We start from the raw sequence: 14,957 nt of genomic DNA on the forward strand, positions 1-14,957 counted from the left end.
TTTATTAGGGCCGGTTCACATCAGCGTTTGTTGACGTTCCGGGGTTCCGTCAGAGGTTTCCGTCGTGGAACCCCGCAACGGAAGTCAAACGGAAACCTTAGCTTCCGTTTGCATCACCATTGATATCAATGGTGACGGAAACATCGCTAATGGTTTCCGTTTGTCACCGTTCCAGCAGGTTTCCGCTTTTCCGACGGAATCAATAGCGCAGTCGACTGCGCTATTGATTCCGTCTTAAAAACGGAAACCATTAGCAATGTTCCCGTCACCATTGATATCAATGGTGATGCAAACGGAAGCTAAGGTTTCCGTTTGACTTTCCGTTGCTGGGTTCCACGACGGAAAGCTCAGACAGAACCCCAAAACGGAAAGCGAACGCTGATGAGAACAGGCCCTTAGAGAGGAACCTTGGTATGTAAAATGGATCCTCAGGGGTGGGCCTATATAATGATATGACAGGCTCATCATTCTTCATTATCCTTCCCCCTCGGCAAATGTGGCCCCATTACTACATGCACATTGTATCAACAAAGCACACTCCCGAGAGTAATATTTAACCGATTCAGGACCGGTCTATTTTAATCCTTCAGGACCAGACACCGTTTAGCCATTTTTAGCACGCGTTAGTTAAACGGCTATAACTTTTTTATTTGTTGGGCTAACGACGTGATTTTTGCGTTGTTTTTTCCGTAGACAATGCAAGTTTCTCTTTTTATAATTTTTATACACATCCTTTTTGCTATTTTAGAATTTGTATGCTTAAAGTTTGAAAATAGTAAAAAAAAATAAGCTTTTTTAATTTTGCTATTTTTTTTGGTAATAACATAGTTTTACCCTAAAATAGACCTTTTACTTGTGATCGTCATTGTCTACCTTAAATTGTAATATATTACATGTCTATATTAGGGTAATTGGGTCCGGGCTAGCGTTAAGACAATGATTGGCGGGGGGAATGTTTTTTTTTGGGTGGGTATTTTATGTGTATTTATTATTAATTTTTTTTGCACTTTGCTTTTATTTTTTTATTACTATGGTCTGTCCCTCAAAGGTCAGAAAATACCTTTGGGGGACTTTATATATCTTTTTTCTTTCTTTTACACCATCTTTTCCCCTGTAACTGGGGCTGCACAGCAGGGAAATCAGCCCTCTCATAGTGATATGATTGTCTACTCTAGTTAGACCCAGCAGCAGTCTGCCACTAACGGCACCTGGCGATCATGTGACCAGTCACATGAACACCGGGACCAATAGAGACAGCGGCGCGGCCACTGCCTCTATTACTATACACAGTGCTCATTGAGCGCTGTGTAAAAGAGATCGGAGTAGACAGAAGCAGCGAAAGCTGCTTCTATCCTCTCCTCAGGGTCCCCGGCAGTCACTGACAGCCGGAGACCCGACATTCAGCTGCTCAGTGTCTCGGGCAGCAAGCAAAACCCCCCGCGCGGGTTTTAAGGACCCTAACCGCTGGACGTAAATACACAGCCAGCGGTCGGGAACCTGTTAATGGTCTTGCAACATTGTTTGCTCTTCTTATTCTGCAACTGCCATAGAATAGAATGGAGAGAGACACCTTTCTTTTCATTCTCTGCCTGGATGCGGCGACCTCCTCACAGGACGGGGTCAAGGGACCCTTATTCTGCACATAGGTACCGGTGCTAGACGTGAGACACGAACCTATCACACAGAATATGCGATAAATGTGAAAGTTGGGAATACCCCTTTAAGTGCATCTTTTATATGCATGATGTTTATAGATAACCAATCATGTTCATTTTAAATAGGGAGGTAGTGGTTAAGGTTAGAAGCATGACTGTAGGATCAGACTACACAGGTTTTGTTTGTAGTCTGTAACCATGGAGACACAGAAGCTGGATACACAAAATAGTAGGAGATTTTTAATTATAACTATTTGCAATGTTGCCCATTTTTAGATGCATTACAGCAATAAATAAATGGCGGCCATTCCTTTAATAAACTGTTGCTTATTCTTTATGGCATAGTCTCCCTATGACGTGAGGTGTAAATGGCGTGGAAGACATTATAAATGATCATTAGTGTTCCACACAAGTGACTGATGTCGTGGTGTACAGAACATGCAGACCTGAGCCGTAGCCTTGGGCAGGCTTTTCCATTCATAGTCGCAGTGGAAATTATCCAGAATCTAAAATAAAATGATGTCTTCCAAACAGGAAGGTAGAGAGGAGCGATCTCTCCATCTACGTACAAGGACACGACTGGCACTAAAAATAAAATCTCTGGGAGAAGTGACATCACAGAATCTAAAAACATGGAATGATTCATCGTATACTGGAGAAATACAATTCAAGATTCTTCACAGCACAATGTAATGCTACACAGCGAGGCCGACCATGCAATGTTATGGGGCCCTTGGAAAGGGAGGGCTCTGGTTGCTCCCTTCCTCAATGTTACCGGGTGCAGGACTCCCCTCTCCAGAGGAACTGCAATGTTAATAAACAAGGGCGTGAGGAATTGGCCCATGCATTATAGAAATGGCATAGATAGGTAACAAACACCAGGACACTCTGCCCTAGGTGGCAAAATCCAGCACCATAAGGCCCAGCCAATTTTGATATTTGCCCCCCCCCCTCTTCTATGTACCCCACTGATGCATATATTGGTTTCCTACAAGCATAACTCCCAACTTTCAAGTATTGTAAAGAGGGACAACCTCTAACCCTGCCCATACCCTGTTCAGCCCAAAAAGTATCATGCTGACACATAGTGTCTCCCCACAATATAATGCCCCAAAGTGGCATCCACACAGTATAATGCCCCCATAGTGGCCTCCACACAATATAATGACCCCATAGCTGCCCAATACAGTATAATGCCCCAAAACTGCCCCCATACAGTATAATGCCCCCTTAGTTTCCCCCATACAGTATAATGCCCCCTTAGTTGCCCCCATACAGTATAATGCCCCCTTAGTTGCCCCCATACAGTATAATGCCCCCATAGTGCCTAATAAAGAATAAATAGTCACCTAACCCACAACGAGTGGAGATCCCTCTGCTCTTCTGGTCTCTGCTATGAGTGGCTCAGCTCAGTCAGGCGCGATGACGTCACTGCATCACGCCTGTCTATGCCGAGCTGCTCACAGCCGGCGTTGCATAGTTAATGGTGAAGCAGGGAGCTGATGGTACCTTACTTCACCATTGGATTCAGCTGTATCTGCGTCTTGAGGATGCAGATGAAGTTGACACCGGGACATACTAGCAGCCGCCAGGGACAGCGGGACACCGCCCCAAGTCCGAGACTGTCCCGCTGGACCCGGGATGGTTGGGAGGTATGCTACAAGTACATTGCAGCACTGGAGGCCCAAAAACGCATTTCATGGATGTTTATTGACTTTACAAAATATTGCACTGTGACAACCATCTGAATGAGGTAGAAAAATCCTCAGAGAGTTGTCACTTCCCTTCCTCCGATCCTCTAAGCAGTTAAAGAAAAAGTGTTTTACTCAGCAGGAAAAAACTCCTTCCATTTAAAAGAGAATAGAAATTCTGTGCTCCAACCTGAGGCATGATGAGAGTGATAGTCAGATGCTAGTGGTACTGTACTCAGGTGGGATAGTCGGACCCCGGTCAATACAAAGACTCTGTAATTAAAGGGTATCTGTATGATTTCCTAATGCAGATAAAGAAGATAGAGCGTTTATCTGCACAAGCTAAGGATTTGTTCACATCTGCGCCAGCGTCCCGTTCCGACGTTCCGTCTGAGCTTTCCGTCGGAACGGGACTCTGACTGACACAAACGGAAACCAAAGGTTTCCGTTTCCAACACCATTGATTTCAAGAGTGACGGATCCGGTGCTCATGGTTTCCGTTTGTCTCAGTTGTGCAAGGGTTCCATCGTTTTGACGGAATCAATAGCATAGTCGACTACGCTATGGTGTCAGAACGGAGCCCTGGCGCAGATGTGAACGAAGCCTTACTGGCTCCCACATCCCCCATAAATGGGAGAGTCTATGGAGGGATGCGTGAAAAGATAGGACATGGTCCTATTTTCCCACGGACCCTTCACACGGTCAGTTGAAACAACGGCTCTGTGAACGGCCACATTCAATTACATAGGTCCGTGGGACGGCCGCTGTTTCAACGGCTGTCCCACGGACGTTTAACACGCTAGTGTGAATTAGGCCGTAGTCGCAGAATTTTCTGCAACAAAATCCGCTGCGTGGGACTGCAACCTAAGGGTATGTTCACACAGGGCGGATACGCTGTGTAAAAACCCACAGGTATCCGCCCTGGTCGCCACAGGGAACTGTGGTGCAGTTTTCCCGGCCGGAATGTCCGTTGCATAAAACTTCACGTAAAAAAAAAAATATAGATACTTATCACAGCGACGCGTTCATCCGGTGTCCTGACGTACTGCAACCCTGGGATGACTTTTAATCCCATGTGAACACTGCAGCCAGTGATTGGCCAGTGATTGGCTGCAGTGTTCACATGGAATGAAACGTCATCCCTGGAGGCCGGCGAAAAATCTGCAGTATTTACGCTACGTGTGAATTTACCCCAATGGAGAGGCTCCTTTAAGCAGTGCTTTGGATTGCTAGATTCTCTTTACCATTGCATGGTCAGGAGGGACATGGTATATCATCATTAGATCTCTCCCTATTAACGTGCCCGGAGAGGATTTATTTATAATATTGTAGCTTGTTTTCTTATTCCTCGATATCGGGAATGGCTGGAGTTGGTGGTTCGCTCCGCTCTGTTTGCTTAGTAATGCTGGGATCTTATCAGACGGAAGCTGCGGAGAATATAAACTGAGCAGCAGATAAACAAATATGAATATGACATAGGTCAGAGCAGCACAAGATAATAAAGCTAAGAAAAATCCCAAACACTAAAATAGTCCTGACCTCTCATTTATATGAAGCGATGACAATTAGGGCATGACCACACATGGCGGAATTCCTCCGCAACTGTCCGCATCAATGCCGCACAGAATCTGCGTTGCAGATTCTGCAGCGGATCTGCACAAAATGTGCAGAAAATTGATGCGGACTGGCCGCTGCGGACTGCAGGAAAAGTGCTTCTCTTCTCCCTATTCAGTGCAGGATAGAGAGAAGGGACAGCACTTTCCCTAGTGAAAGTCAAAGAAATTCATACTTACCGCCCGTTGTCTTGGTGACGCGTCCCTCTTTCGGCATCCGGCCCGACCTCCCTGGATGACGCTCCAGTCCATGTGACCGCTGCAGCCTGTGCTTGGCCTGTGATTGGCTGCAGCCGTCACTTACACTGAAACGTCATCCTGGGAGGCCGGACTGGAGACAGAAGCAGGGAGTTCTCGGTAAGTATGAACTTATATTTTTTTACAGGTTGCTGTATATTGTGATCGGTAGTCACTGTCCCGGGTGCAGAAACAGTTACTGCCGATCGCTTAACTCTTTCAGCACCCTGGACAGTGACTATTTACAGACGTCTCCTAGCAACGCTCCCGTCATTACGGGAGCCCCATTGACTTCCTCAGTCTGGCTGTAGACCTAGAAATACATAGGTCCAGCCAGAATGAAGAAATGTCATGGTAGTAAAAACAATACGCTCCGCAGCACACATAAGATCTGCGGACTTCATTGCGGAATTTTGACTCTCCATTGAAGTCAATGGAGAAATTCCGCCATGAGTCCGCAACCAGTCCGCCACTGCTCCGCAACAGACAGAGCATGCTGCGGACACCAAATTCCGCTCCGCAGCCTATGCTCCGCAGCGGAATTGTACGCATCGTGTAAACGAACACTGCTAAATTAAAGTGAAAGTCAATGGAGAAACGGCTCCGCTGCGGATTAACGCTGCGGAGTGTCCGCAGCGGAATTTAAGTGAAATTCCGCTATGTGTGAACCCGCCCTTACAATGGGAAGGGGAGATATAAATGTCTTATGGGACATTATCGGCCCATCATTAAAGAAGGAAAATATATAAATAAAAAGTATCGAAAAAAAGTAATAATAACGTAATATCATTCACTTCACTCATCCTCTGTTCTGATGTGTCTGATTTCAATGGCTGTTATAGGGGCGGCCTCACAATGACTATTAGGGCATATGGATGCCATTGAGGGACATCCCCCACTCATGACACCCCTCTATGAGACTGGGATTCCGCAGGGCGTTTTTATTGCAGTTTTGTTGTGATTCTCATGTGCTTCTTATTTGCATTGCAAAACCTAATGCGCTTTATCACAAGTTGCCGTGGTTTTACGATTTTGTTTTTCAGCTGTGCGGCTATTACAGGTGAAGCTCATGGTTTCAATGGAGACTAAGGCTATGTTCACACGGAGTATTTTGCCGAGTTTATGGACGCGGAAACCGCGTCGCAAAACTCTGCAAAAACGGCCCGAGAACGCCTCCCATTGATTTCAATGGGAGGCATCGGCATCTTTTTCCCGCGAGCAGTAAAACTGCCTCGCGGGAAAAAGAAGCGACATGCCCTATCTTCGGGCGCTTCCGCCTCTGACCTCCCATTGACTTCAATGGGAGGCAGAGAAAGCGTATTTCGCGCTGTATTATGCCCGCGGCGATCAATGGCCGCGGGCAAAAAACGGCGCGGAAATCGCCGCGAAAATCGGCGTGCAGGGAGAGGAAAATCTGCCTCAAAGTTCCAAACGGAATTTTGAGGCAGATATTCCTCCCCCAAAATACTCCGTGTGAACATAGCCTAAGACCCCTTGCACACGGACATAATTTTGATCCGCAATTACGGACTGTAATTGCGGACCAAAGTACGGACCCATTCATTTCTATGGCCAACGGACACCTTCCCGTATATTTAAGGGAAGGTGTCCATGACGTAGAAACCTTCCGTATTAATTAGAACATGTCCTATGGTTTTATTTTACGAATCATGCTCCTGACCTTATAATGGGAGCACGGATGGCTGTCCATGGCCTGCCGTGCCCGTGGTCATGTGCATGGTGCCACACTTTATAATGGGAGCACGGCCCACAGATGCGGGTGACTGTCCGCGGCCGGCCTTAGCCGTAATCACGGACGGGGATTACGGCTACGGCCGTGTGCAGGGGGTCTTAGTCAAAGGGGTTGTTTTATTGAGTCAATTCCTTTAAGCTGGCCTCACACCTTGATAGCTACTAGTTCTCTTTCTCAACTGCTTCATAAACATGCATGACTGAATCAGTTGGGCATGTATGTTTACCTTTGGTGCCACATATTTCAGCAATTGGGCACATTAAAATCTAACATTCTCTAATCTTGACAGCAGATGCTGGGGAATAGTCAGTCTGACCTCATTTAGATTTGCTATGATCCACTCCAATTATAGGAAATAACACAAAATATATCTACATAGACGTGAAAAGCATAGATAATAAATATATGTTAATTAATTCATGGAATAAACTTGTTAACCCAATTCGCCAAATTACAAAGGCTACAAACACTGATGGTCTTAAAATAGGAATAATCTAAATATACCAGGTCTGTGAATTTTATGAATGACAACAATAATACTGATAATGTCCATTTCATAACCTCTACCTGCTTCATAGTCAACCTGAAGAAAACAAAGATGAAAACATTATTGATTGATCTGCAGACTAGTTTTATAGAATGACATAGCAACCTGCTCTCTCTCCAGCAGATGGCGCTGTCTACCTGCAGATAACAAGCACCATACATTTCTGTGCTTCATGTCAGCAGGGCTCCCAGGCAGAGATGAATAGATAAGGCACTCTAACTATTAAATAGGCAAAGGGAGGGGGGGGAAATAATTGTGTCTTTCCTCAGTTATTAATAATAATTTATTGCTTAACATTTTCAGAGTGGAAAGCAGCAGAAAACCTCACCCTTCTGTGGATATAGAAAGGCCAAAATCCAGTGTACATAGATTCTAAATATTTCAGGTTGTGTGACTTTGTGTTTGACCTTATGAGAAGATGAACTAATCCTGCAATATAATAGACTTTTATAGAGATATGGAAAATGGCTGCGCTTTATCTGCTTTACCATGGCAACCATCAGACAGCGGGCCGAGCCGAGATGCATGGGAGGTTATTAAATGTGCTGGTGTGTATTGGAAAAATACAGCTTTTTGTCATTGTTAGTCACTCAGAGTCTTTAATACGTAATATTTGGGTTATTAAAAAAACAACATGTTCAGTTCTTTTTACCAGGAACCCGGAATTCAAGCTGCAAAATAAAAAATACAAAATAGCAGAACATGGTAAACATCTGCGGCCGGGATATCTCAAGGTTTGTGAATGTATATTGTATATATTGTGACTATGGAGCGATGAAAATCAAATATTAAAATGTAACATTCATGTGCAACTATTATTGACCCCAAGATAGATAGCCACATCCCATAAACACATAGCCACATCCCATAAACACAGCCACATCTCATAAACACATAGTCACATCCCATAAACACATAGCCACATCCCATAAACACATAGCCACATCCCATAAACACATAGTCACATCCCATAAACACATAGTCACATCCCATAAACACGTAGTCACATCCCATAAACACGTAGTCACATCCCATAAACACGTAGTCACATCCCATAACCACATAGTCACATCCCATAAACACATAGTCACATCCCATAAACACATGTAGCCACATCCCATAAACACATAGCCACATCCCATAAACACATAGCCACATCCCATAAACACATAGCCACATCCCATAAACACATAGCCACATCCCATAAACACATAGCCACATCCCATAAACACATAGTCACATCCCATAAACACGTAGTCACATCCCATAAACAGGTAGTCACATCCCATAAACACATAGCCACATCCCATAAACACATAGTCACATCCCATAAACACATAGCCACATCCCATAAACACATAGTCACATCCCATAAACACGTAGTCACATCCCATAAACACATAGCCACATCCCATAAACACATAGTCACATCCCATAAACACGTAGTCACATCCCATAAACAGGTAGTCACATCCCATAAACACATAGCCACATCCCATAAACACCTGAAATATGAACCATCCCGATGAATGTAAATGCGCCATTTGTAATGAACTATCGGCAGCTCTAAAAGGGGCGTGGCCAGTCGGTGTCGGTACGCAGAGTCCTTGTGGTTCCATATTACGGAGCTCTAGGCTCTCTGTCCGCCACCGTATGGTATGGTATGTCTGTAGGGCACCATATTTCCCCTAGAAACAATGGGGGGAATTTATCAACCTTTTTATACAGTTTTCTGGTGTAGAAAGTCGCAATTTGCTATTTTGGCCTGTTTTTTGGGGGGCATTTTGTGGGATGGGGCGTGACTACCTATACGGGGTGGAGCCACAGCAGTCAGACAAAATTATTATATTTGCACCAAAAAACTGGCATAAATTCTACTGGAAATCTACGCCAGCTCCAAGCTGGTATAGATTTCACTCTGTGGGGCATAGTAAAGTAAAAATCCGTGCCGAGCCCTATGACATGCCGCCTCTCACGTGCCTCCCACCTGCCTCTCACCTGCCTCCCACCTGCCTCCCACCTGCCTCCCACCTACCTCCCACCTACCTCCCACCTGCCTCTCACCTGCCTCCCACCTGCCTCCCACCTACCTCCCACCTGCCTCCCACCTGCCTCTCACCTGCCTCCCACCTGCCTCCCACCTGCCTCTCACCCGCCTCCCACCCGCCTCCCACTTTGGACAGTTAAATAAATAAAATAAAAAAAGTGTATACTCACCTCACCGCTTCTCTTCTTCCCTCCGCAGCGTCAGGACGTTGTATGTGACGAGGCCCTGATGACGTCACTTACATAAGGCCCTGATGCTGCTCGGCGTCAGTACCTTGTATGAGCCACCGCACGCTGAGAAACCTGAGGGGACCCGGAGGGGAGAAGAGAAGCGGTGAGGTCAGCATACTTTTTCAAAATGTTATGTCCGATGGGGGAATGGATAGCGCCCGGCCAGAGGGAAGCGGTAACAGATTTATTAAGAGGTGTGCGCTTCTTAATAAATCTGATGCATCTCACCCCAGCGAGGCAGTAAGATTGGCGTATGAAACGCCAGTCTTAGTGAATCTACCCCAATGTTTAGAAGTATAAAATCAGAGGTAAAGCAGAGATATAATTTGGGCCCATAGATCCGTAACAACGAGAGTGGCCTACATACCTTACAGTTAGCATGGGGCCCTTGGAAAGAGGGGGCAAAGCCCTGGTAGGTCCCATCCCTTTTCCTAGTTTGTGGTGAGAAGTGGTGCAAGACTCAACAAAAGGGTCCAAATGGTCATGGAAAGGGCGTAGAGAAATACATAATGGGGGTCCACTGCATACAACACTGATCATATGACTCTGTGCATGAACCCTATAAGTGTCCGTACTTTCCACAGCAGCCAATCACAGTTGAGTGTTTATTGTCTAAACAGTATTAGGGAAAAGGGAAAGTGCCCTCTGATTGGCTGCTATAAGCAACATGGATACATATCCCTGACACCGATTTGATACATGGAGCCCATATAGTCATATCCTATATACACATTTTCATTCCAAACAAATGAATTCATCTGTGAGACTTGTGCAGCCAGATAGCAGTAATAAAGCGCTGGCGCCTACAGCCCAACATCCCAGATTCATCAAGGAAAATAAGACTTATATTTTACTTCGTTTTCTCTGATAAATCAGAAGTTGTTCCTTTTAATTTTGCACATGGCAGAATGCAATGAATCATCTGTGAGATATGCTATGGCCAAAGCCACCAGTCAAGATCTTGTATCTCCATTACACTGCGCCATTCTTTATGATCTCCTCTAATGGGTCTGAAATCTTTACTTTCCAGGCTAAGGGTTTAAATGGTGCATAATTCTCATAATCGGCTCGTTTAATTATATGAAAATTAAGATGTGCGCTTTCCCCTTTGGAAAATATATCACACTATTGCCTACATGAATGTTGGAGAAAGTCCAGGATATAGATTCCAAAATAAGCGTTCCTGCACACGTGCGCATTCGCGGCAGAATTTCTACTCAGATTTGGTTCCGTTTTCCGCAGAATTTTCGCAACATAAATTAACACGCTGCAGATTCAGAACCTGCGCACAGGTCACTTTCCACACGTCTTTTCAGCACGTTTTTTTCTGCAGCGTGTAGATGAGATTTGTTGCCGCTGTGGAATTTCCGCATAAAAATCTGGACGGAAATTTTGCAGGAAAAACACAACATGTGCAAGAGGCCTAATAATAGTTAACAGCGCCACCCAGAAATGACGAAGACTGAAAGAGGTACTGCACTTCAAAATGCACTGCAGAGCAGACAATTACCTACAGTAGTTTATCTTCAACTATAGTATTATTGCTGTTATTATTAATATTATATTTATTTTTTTTAAGAAGAATAAGCAATTATATCATTAAAAGAATCAAGCAGTGAACATTTATTTATTGGAGAACAGGTGCTAAAGAGGTATATCATACCATGGGTGTTTGTTAATAGTTTACTAGTATACGGCTGAAACTCATCAGTAAGTTGGATAGATGATAGATATGAGATAGATAGATAGATAGATATGAGATAGATAGATAGATAGATAGATAGATAGATAGATAGATAGATAGATAGATAGATAGATAGATAGATAGATAGATAGATAGATAGATAGATAGATAGATATGAGCTAGATAGATAGATATGAGATAGATAGATAGATAGATAGATAGATAGATAGATAGATAGATAGATAGATAGATAGATAGATAGATAGATAGATAGATAGATAGATAGATAGATAGATAGATAGATATGAGATAGATAGATATTAGATAGATAGATATTAGATAGATAGATAGATAGATAGATAGATAGATAGATAGATAGATAGATAGATAGATAGATAGATAGATAGATAGATAGATAGATAGATAGAAAGAAAAAGAATATATATTTTTATAAGAAAACATATCAAGAGACACACATAACAATATCCATACATTTGTGAACTTCTTCCTTTCTATATGGGACGTCTGAGTTTATAGCCCCTGACACTTTACAGCCCCGGGGATCTTCTCTGGGTTACACGAGACTTCTTTGCTGCAATTAATACTGCGCATCCCTCAATTAGCGGAGCTCCAGCCGTCAGTCAGGTACAGGCAGGCACTGCAGGGGCAGAGGCAGGTTATCTGGTCTGTGTGAGGACTGAATGTTTATGGAGCAAAAGCCACAAAAAAAGACAATTCTTGTATCTGTGCCAAATGCCCCCCCCCCAACACCCCTCACCACAATAACTACACCCCTCCCTCATGTAAAATCAATCAACAAATAGATATTTGGAAGTGATGTTGAATACAACAATATACTTCTTACGGGTCTGTGTGTATTTATCAAAGGGATTTATATCAATTTCACACCATAATAATAACATCAATTACATCATGATATTATGATTACTACCACCAATAATAATAATAATAATAATAATAATAGTAGTAGTAGTAGTAGTAGTAGTAGTAGTAGTAGTAGTAGTAGTAGTAGTAGTAGTAGTAATAATAATAATAATAATAATAATAATAATATAATTAATCCACTGCCAAGACTAGTAAGGCAAATCCACTTCCCAAAATGAGAAATATATCCAGATGTAAAATTACATCCAAATATTAGTGTTTCCAAGTATGTGTACTATAATATACCCTATAATATCACAAAGTGTAAGCTAACAAAAAGTATCCAAATATTACAAAGTGTAAGCTATAAAATGTATCCAAATATTACACTGTTCAGGGATTACAATATCCAAATACTACAATGTCTCAAACTGTTCCAATGCATCCGCATACCCAACCCAGTAGTACATTGTGTCTAACTGTAAACATGTATCCACATATTACAATGTATCCAAACATTACAATGTATCCAATCCAAAACAAAGCTTCCAGCCCCGGTAATTAATGAATGAACATGTAATCTGCTCTTAGGCTAATATGGTCAATGAGCTGTTTCTGTTTTATGGCTGCACAGTCATTATAAATCCAATATTAGAATGTCTTCTTCATATTTCTAGGTTATTTATTTATTCTGTATCAGTCTTGTGTGTAGTGCAGTTATTATATATTAGAGGCACAAAGCCCCCGAGCCCTGCCTGCTGCCTGCCTAGGAGAAGAAGAAGAGGAGGAAAATCCATAGATGTTGTCTATATGGCCATCAAACGACGAGATCTGCTCGGGTAAATGATGCATGTGATGCTGGGGACGTGCTGTTTGTTGTGTGGCTTTTGAAAGGCGCAGATTATCTGCAAGGTGGAGATAAGGAGCGCCATTTATTTCTGCAGCACTTTGGAGCCAATTTTCAACCCCGCTCAACTCTATTCTCCAGCAGCCTCCAGGAGCCCGAGAGATAACGATTAGTCAATTTATTATCTTCCCCAGGAACAAAGATTAGCTAGCAGAGATGAAAAATTACCCCTGGATCCCAATAATAAGAGCAGGGGGGGGCTGCTAGAGACCCTTAGTTACCCCCTCCCCTGACTAGGTGAAAGCACAGGGGGGCAAAGCTGTCAGCTCCTCCTGCAAATGAAGAATATAGAAGACAATGTTACATTCTGAGGATGACATCTTTACTGCAATAATAAATAAATAAGAGACATCATTATCCCGCACCTGATACATTGTGTTCTATCCATTTCCTATAGGAGATCGTTTATAGGGGGACATTGTCTTTTAATATAGAAGCATTTTCGTTTTTCATAAATAAAATCCACAGGAAATTTTACTGAGCTGATCACTAGTGACATATTTTATTTGTTAGATGGTGATTTTTTAATTTCCAGTCTATTAATGATTTAAAGGGATATTTCATATTGCAATTATTAAGTCTTTATTAAAAGGACATTAAGCATAAAACTGAAGTAGAAATGGGGGTCATTTATGAGCTAAAACAAAAGAAAAATTATGTAATGAATTAAAATTCAATCAATTAGTATCAAAAGTGCATTATTGGATATTTTTAATTTCATTTATTAATATTTACGGTGTAATTGGAACATGTATCTGGGGGTTATTATCGATAATTCACTGTCAGTCACTGAATCAAATGATTTTACAAAATCGTTTGAGTTTTCTAGGGCCCTTTGCTCTTAAAAGGATTCTATCTTGGTGAAAGAAACGTCATAATATGGATCAATGCGATCTATTGTACCCTGTTATTAACCATTTAAGGCTGACAGTAATGTTCTTCAATGGAGGCCCAGAAGAAATATCTCTGCACCCTGTGATCACTACTTTATGTCACATATCTCCAGTGGTGAGAAACTCTGCAGCCATGGGTGTGACTTATTACCTTTATAATTCTGCTGCACTATTAGAAGCTTTGGGTGTATGACTTTTTTAATGGTAAATATCTTGTATATTGGAACATACCTGTACTAAGAGGCTGCATAATACAAGTGTAGGCCCAGTGTCCATCTCCTTGTACAGATCTGATATGGAGGGGGGAGTAATTAGGCCGCTTATTCTGGATCTGTGCTGCGTGATACAGATAAGGCTTTATCTGCACAATATCAAGAGCTCTTTCCCTCAACCCTATCACAAAGCCAGGCAGAAATGCCAGTAGAATAGGCCTCATTCTGCTCCTGTAACATCCTCACCCTCATTATTATGATAATTTTTTCCTATTAAAGTTTTTTTTTCTGCAGGCCTTTGCCTTTGAATTGATTCTTCTAGAGCTGTATATTTTCTATGTGAAGAGAGAACAAGATAGCATTTTGGCAATTTTTAATTGTGTGGGTCTCATATTTTAATAATGGTGTTTTCAGGCTACAGAATCCAGATTTGCATGTCTATCTGGCTGATGGGACAAGCCTTGTTACTTGCTATCAGGTACTGAATGCTCAGGTTGCTGATACACAAGCACACCTTCCCTTTATATATTAGTTATGGCTGGCTTCCTTAATAGGACTTAAACATTTGGAGGGTTCTTTCTTCTAAACAATGTCTCTGCTGAT

This window comes from Rhinoderma darwinii, chromosome 7 (genome assembly GCF_050947455.1).
Source record: "Rhinoderma darwinii isolate aRhiDar2 chromosome 7, aRhiDar2.hap1, whole genome shotgun sequence".
Taxonomy (NCBI): domain Eukaryota; kingdom Metazoa; phylum Chordata; class Amphibia; order Anura; family Rhinodermatidae; genus Rhinoderma; species Rhinoderma darwinii.